This window comes from Triticum dicoccoides, chromosome 4B, assembly GCF_002162155.2.
Source record: "Triticum dicoccoides isolate Atlit2015 ecotype Zavitan chromosome 4B, WEW_v2.0, whole genome shotgun sequence".
NCBI classification, from domain to species: Eukaryota; Viridiplantae; Streptophyta; class Magnoliopsida; order Poales; family Poaceae; genus Triticum; species Triticum dicoccoides.
Window position 1 is genome coordinate 132,198,522 of NC_041387.1, and position 7,709 is coordinate 132,206,230.

Consider the following 7,709-nt stretch of genomic DNA (forward strand, 5'->3'; position numbering starts at 1 on the left):
CTTGCGTAGAGTCCTTGTTTCCTCTTTGGTGCAAAGGGGGCAAGCGCAGGCAGGGGTATCAAGCAAAGGCAACCATTTCGGTGCAACAAGACCAAGACGAGCAGAATGGCAGGATGGAGGTCATCGTGGAGCCCAAGCCGGCGTCATCATCAGTGCCTGTGGCAGGCGAGGACCAACTTTAGTCAGGATAAGTGTACTAGATGTTCCCCTTCAAAATGGCCAATTGTTGGCGCCCTTCCCGCTCAATATTTGGGAAGAGGACCATGGCCTCGCTCTATAAATAGGACTAGCGACCACGGTAGAAGGGGATTCGATCCGGATTCAATCCTTCCCAAGAGGCATCACCTCCACAAGAGCTCCTCCCCTCGCGAGGCAGTTCTTCCTTTGTATTGTTCATCATCAGCCCCTGAGGCAATCCACCACACCACAAACTAGAGTAGCATATTACACCACAATGGTGGCCCGAACTAGTATAAACCTCGTGTCCCTTGTGTTGTTCTTCATGTAGTTTAGATCCTTTGCGAGGCGACGAGATGTGAGTTGGTAGAGGGAGTGATCTCCGCGCGCACCCCAGAGTTCGAACCTTAAGGGTCTCCCAGAACCCGAAATTCGACAACCGGCACAAGTAAAGAAATCTTTAATAACCCCTTTTCCAATAATATTACCACTACCGATTCGAAACTTTTTAGTATGTAAGATAGTGGGTTCTTCAGCAGGATCATCAAAAGCATCAAAGTTTCCCATATTATTACTATTGTCCTTATCAACGATAACCTCCCCAGTTGTTGGGGAACGTAGCAGAAATTCAAAATTTTCCTACGCGTCACCAAGATCTATCTATGGAGAAACCAGCTACGAGTAGAAGGAGAGTGCATCTACATACCCTTGTAGATTGCTAAGCGGAAGCGTTCAAGTGAACGGGGTTGATGGAGTCGTACTCGTCGTGATTCAAATCACCGATGATCAAGTGCCGAACGCACGGCACCTCCGCGTTCAACACACGTACAGCCCGGTGATGTCTCCCACGCCTTGATCCAGCAAGGAGAGAGGGAGAGGTTGAGGAAGACTCCATCCAGCAGCAGCACAACGGCGTGGTGGTGGTGGAGGAGCATGGCAATCCCGCAGGGCTTCGCCAAGCACCATGGGAGAGGAGGAGGAGGAGAGGCAGGGCTGCACCAAGAGGGAGAATTTCTCATGTGTATGGCAGCCCCAAACCTCATCTATATATAGGGGGAAGGGGGGGCTGTGCCCCCTTTAGGGTTTCCCACCCCCAAGGGGCGCGGCCATCCCTAGATGGCAAAGGGGAGGCGGCCAAGAGGGGAGAGGAGAGGGAGGCGCACCAATATGGGCCTTAAGGCCCATCTGGACTAGGGTTTGCCCCCTCCCACTCCCCCTTGCGCCTAGGCCCCCTTGTGGGGGGCGCACCAGCCCTCCTAGGGGCTGGTCCCCTCCCACACTTGGCCCACGCAACCTTCTGGGGCAGGTGGCCCCACTTGGTGGACCCCCGGGACCCTCCCGGTGGTCCCGGTACAATACCGATATCGCCCGAAACTTTTCCGGTGACCAAAACAGGACTTCCCATCTATAAATCTTTACCTCCGGACCATTCCGGAACTCCTCGTGACGTCTGGGGTCTCATCCGGGACTCCGAACAACATTCGGTTACCACATACAAGCTTCCTTTATAACCCTAGCGTCATCGAACCTTAAGTCTGTAGACCCTACGGGTTCGGGAGACATGCAGACATGACCGAGACGTTCTCCGGTCAATAACCAGCAGCGGGATCTGGATACCCATGATGGCTCCCACATGTTCCACGATGATCTCATCGGATGAACCACGATGTCAAGGACTTATTCAATCCCGTATTCAATTCCCTTTGTCTATCGGTATGTTACTTGCCCGAGATTCGATCGTCGGTATCCAATACCTTGTTCAATCTCGTTACCGGCAAGTCACTTTACTCGTTCCGTAACACATCATCCCGTGATCAACTCCTTGGTCACATTGCGCATATGATGATGTCCTACCGAGTGGGCCCAGAGATACCTCTCCGTTTACACGGAGTGACAAATCCCAGTCTCGATCCGCATAAAACAATAGATACTTTCGGAGATACCTGTAGTGCACCTTTATAGTCACCCAGTTACATTGTGACGTTTGATACACCCAAAGCACTCCTACGGTATCCATGAGTTACACGCTCTCATGGTCGAAGGAAGAGATACTTGACATTGGCAAAGCTCTAGCAAATGAACTACACGATCTTTTGTGCTAGTCTTAGGATTGGGTCTTGTCCATCACATCATTCTCCTAATGATGTGATCCCGTTATCAACGACATCCAATGTCCATAGCCAGGAAACCATGACTATCTGTTGATCACAACGAGCTAGTCAACTAGAGGCTCACTAGGGACATATTGTGGTCTATGTATTCACACGTGTATTACGATTTCCGGATAATACAGTTATAGCATGAATAAAAGACAATTATCATGAACAAGGAAATATAATAATAATACTTTTATTATTGCCTCTAGGGCATATTTCCAACAGTCTCCCACTTGCACTAGAGTCAATAATCTAGTTCACATCGCCATGTGATTAACACTCACAGGTCACATCGTCATGTGACTAATACCCAAGAGTTTACTAGAGTCAGTAATCTAGTTCACATCACTATGTGATTAACACTCAATGAGTTTTATGTTTGATCATGTTGCTTGTGAGAGAGGTTTTAGTCAACGGGTCTGAACCTTTCAGATCCGTGTATGCTTTACAAATCTCTATGTCATCTCCTAGATGCAGCTACCACGCTCTATTTGGAGCTATTCCAAACAACTGTTCTACTTGGAGCTATTCTAAATTATTGCTCCATTATATGTATCCGGTCTCTCTACTCAGAGCTATCCGGATAGGTGTCAAGCTTGCATCGTCGTAACCTTTACGACGAACTCTTTTACCACCTCCATAATCGAGAAAATTCCTTAGTCCACTAGTTACTAAGGATAACTTTGACCGCTGTCCTGTGAGCCATTCTTGGATCACTCTTGTACCCCTTGACTGACTCATGGCAAGGCACACTTCAGGTGCGGTACACAGCATAGCATACTGAAGAGCCTACGTCTTAAGCATAGGGGACGACCTTCGTCCTTTCTCTCTATTCTGCCGTGGTCGAGCTTTAAGTCTTAACTTCGTACCTTACAACTCAGGCAAGAACTCCTTCTTTGCCTGGTCCATCTTGAACACCTTCAAGATCATGTCAAGGTATGTGCTCATTTGAAAGTATTATTAAGCATTTTGATCTATCCTTATAGATCTTGATGCTCAATGTTCAAGTAGCTTAATCCAGGCTTTCCATTGAAAAACACTTTCAAAATAACCCTATATGCTTTCCAGAAATTCTACGTCATTTCTGATCAACAATATGTCAACAACATATACTCATCAGAAATTCTATAGTGCTCCCACTCACTTCTTTGGAAATACAAGTTTCTCATAAACTTTGTACAAACCCAAAATTTTTGATCATCATCAAAGCATACATTCCAACTCTGAGATGCTCACTCCAGTCCTTAGAAGGATTGCTGGAGCTTTGCATACTTATTAGCATCTTTCGGGATTGACAAAACCTTCCGGTTGTATCACATACAACCTTTCCTCATTAAAATCGTCAAGGAAACAATGTTTTGACATCCTATCTGCAAGATTTCATAAATAATGCAGTAATCGCTAATATAATTCCAACAGACTCTTAGCATCGCTACGAGTGAGAAAATCTCATCGTAGTCAACTCCTTGAACTTGTCGAAAAACATCTTAACGACAAGTCGAGCTTTCTTAATGGTGACATTTACCATCATTGTCCGTCTTCCTTTTGAAATCCATCTGTACTCATTAGCCTTACAACCATCGAGTCGTTCTGCCAAAGTCTACACTTTGTTTTCATACATGGATCCTCTCTCGGATTTTATGGCCTCAAGCCATTTATCGGAATCCGGGCCCACCATCGCTTCTCCATAGCTCGTAGGTTCATTCTTGTCTAGCAACATGACCTTCAAGACAGGATTACGTACCACTCTGAAGTAGTAAGCATCCTTGTCATCCTACGAGGTTTGGGAGTGACTTGATCCGAAGTTTCATGATCAATATCATAAGCTTCCACTTCAATTGGTGTAGGTGCCACAGGAACAACTCCCTGTGCCCTGTCACACACTAGTTGAAGAGACGGTTCAATAACCTCATCAAGTCTCCAGCATCCTCCCACTCAATTCTTTCAAGAGAAACTTTTCCTCGAGAAAGGACCCGATTCTAGAAACAATCCATATTGCTTTCGGATCTGAATTAGGAGGTATACCCAACTGTTTTGGGTTTCCTATGCAGATGCATTTTATCCGCTTTGGGTTCGAGCTTATCAACCTGAAACTTTTTCATATAAGCGTGGCAGCCCCAAACTTTTAAGAAACGACAACTTAGGTTTCTCTAAACCATAATTCATACGGTGTCATCTCATCGGAATTACGTGGTGCCCTATTTAAAGTGAATGTGGTTGTCTCTAATGCCTAACCCATGAACGATAGTGGTAATTCGATAAGAGACATCATGGTACGCACCATATCCAATAGGGTGCAACTATGATGTTCGGACACACCATCACATTATGGTGTTCCAGGCGGTATTAATTGCGAAACAATTTCCACAATGTCTTAATTGTGTGCCAAAACTCGTAACTCAGATATTCATCTCTATGATCATATCATAGACATTTTATCCTCTTGTCACAATGATCTGCTACTTCACTCTGAAATTACTTGAACCATTCAATAATTCAGACTTGTGTTTCATCAAGTAAATATACTCAACATTTACTCGAATCATCTGTGAAGTAAGAACATAATGATATTCACTGCATGCCTCAGCACTCATTCGACTGCACACATCAAAATGTGTTACTTCCAACAAGTTGCTATCTTGTTCCATCTTACTGAAAATGAGGCTTTTCAGTCATCTTGCCCATGTGGTATGATTTGCATATCTCAAGTGATTCAAAATCAAGTGAGTCCGAACGATCCATTTGCATGGAGTTTCTTCATGCATATACACCAATAGACATGGTTCACATGTCTCAAACTTTTCAAAAACGAGTGAGTCCAAAGATCCATCAACATGGAGCTTCTTCATGCATTTTATACCATTATGACTTACATGGCAGTGCCACAAGTAAGTGGTACTATCATTACTATCCTATATCTTTTGGCATGAAAATGTGTATCACTACGACCGAGATTCAATAAACCATTCCTTTAGGTGCAAGACCATTGAAGGTATTATTCAAAAATAGAGTAACCATTATTCTCCTTAAATGAATAACCGTGTTGCGATAGACATAATCCAATCATGTCTATGCTCAACGCAAACACCAATCTCGGTGGTAGAGGGAGCGTGCGATGCTTGATCATATCAACCTTGGAAACACTTCCAACATATATCGTCAGCTCACCTTTAGCTAGTCTCCGTTTATTCCGTAGCTTTTATTTCGAGTTACTAACACTTAGCAACCGAACCGGTATCCAATACCCTGGTGCTACTAGGAGTACTAGTAAAGTACACATTAACATAATGTATATCCAATATACTTCTATCGACCTTGCCAGCCTTCTCATCTACCAAGTATCTAGGGTAATGATGCTCCAGTGGTTGTTCCCCTTATTACAGAAGCACTTAGTCTCGGGTTTGGGTTCAACCTTGGGTTTCTTCACTAGAGCAACAGCTGAATTGCCGTTTCATGAAGTATCCCTTTGTTCCCTTGCCCTTCTTGAAACTAGTGGTTTCACCAACCATCAACAATTGATGCTCCTTCTTGATTTCTACTTTCGCGGTGTCAAACATCATGAATATTTCAAGGATCATCATATCTATCCCTGATATGTTATAGTTAATCACGAAGCTCTAGCAGCTTGGTGGCAATGACTTTGGGGAAACATCACTATCTCATCTGGAGGATCAACTCCCACTCGATTCAAGTGATTGTTGTGCTCAGACAATCTGAGCACAAGCTCAACGATTGAGCTTTTCTCCCTTAGTTTGCAGGCTAAGAAAATTGTCGGAGGTCTTATACCTCTTGACGTGGGCACGAGCCTGAAATCCCAATTTCAGCCCTCGAAACATCTCATATGTTCCGCGACGTTTCGAAAACGTCTTTGGTGCCTCTACTTAAACCATTTAATTGAACTATCACGTAGTTATCAAAACGTGTATGTACGATGTTCGCAACATCCACAAACGACGTTTGGGGTTCAGCACACTGAGCAGTGCATTAAGGACATAAGCTTTCTACTGTCCGCATAATTGCTACTATCAACTTTCAACTATATTTTCTCTAGGAACATGTCTAAAACAGTAGAACTAAAGCGCGAGCTACGACATAATTTGCAAAAGGTCTTTTGACTATGTTCAGGATAATTAAGTTCATCTTATGAACTCCCACTTAGATAGACATCCCTCTGGTCATCTAAGTGATCACATGATCCGAGTCAACTAGGCCGTGTCCGATCATCACGTGAGACGGACTAGTCATCATCGGTGAACATCTTCATGTTGATCGTATCTACTATACGACTCATGCTCGACCTTTCGGTCTCCGTGTTCCGAGGCCATGTCTGTACATGCTAGGCTCGTCAAGTTAACCCTAAGTGTTTTCGCTGTGTCAAACTGTCTTACACCCGTTGTATGTGAACGTAAGAATCCATCACACCCGATCATCACGTGGTGCTTAGAAGCGATGAACTGTAGCAACGGTGCACAGTTAGGGGAGAACACTTCTTGAAATTTTGTAAGGGATCATCTTATTTACTACCGTCGTCCTAAGTAAACAAGATGCATAAACATGATAAACATCACATGCAATCAAATAGTGACATGATATGGCCAATATCATTTTGCTCCTTTTGATCTTCATCTTCGGGGCTCCATGATCATCATCGTCACCGGCATGACACCATGATCTCCATCATCATGATCTCCATCATCGTGTCTTCATGAAGTTGTCACGCCAACGACTACTTCTACTTCTATGGCTAACGCGTTTAGCAATAAAGTAAAGTAATTTACATGGCGTTCTTCAATGACACGCAGGTCATACAATAAATAAAGACAACTCCTATGGCTCCTGCCGGTTGTCATACTCATCGACATGCAAGTCGTGAATCCTATTACAAGAACATGATCAATCTCATACATCACATATATCATTCATCACATCCTTTTGGCCATATCACATCACATAGCATACCCTGCAAAAACAAGTTAGACGTCCTCTAATTGTTGTTTGCAAGTTTTACGTGGCTGCTATGGGTTTCTAGCAAGAACGTTTCTTACCTACGCAAAACCACAACGTGATATGCCAATTGCTATTTACCCTTCATAAGGACCCTTTTCATCGAATCCGTTCCGACTAAAGTGGGAGAGACTAGCACCCGCTAGCCACCTTATGCACCAAGTGCATGTCAATCGGTGGAACCTGTCTCATGTAAGAGTACATGTAAGGTCGGTCCGGGCCGCTTCATCCCACAATACCGTCGAAACAAGATTGGACTAGTAACGGTAAGCATATTGAACAACATCGACGCCCACAACTACTTTGTGTTCTACTCGTGCAAAGAATCTACGCAATAGACCTAGCTCTGATACCACTGTTGGGGAACGTAGC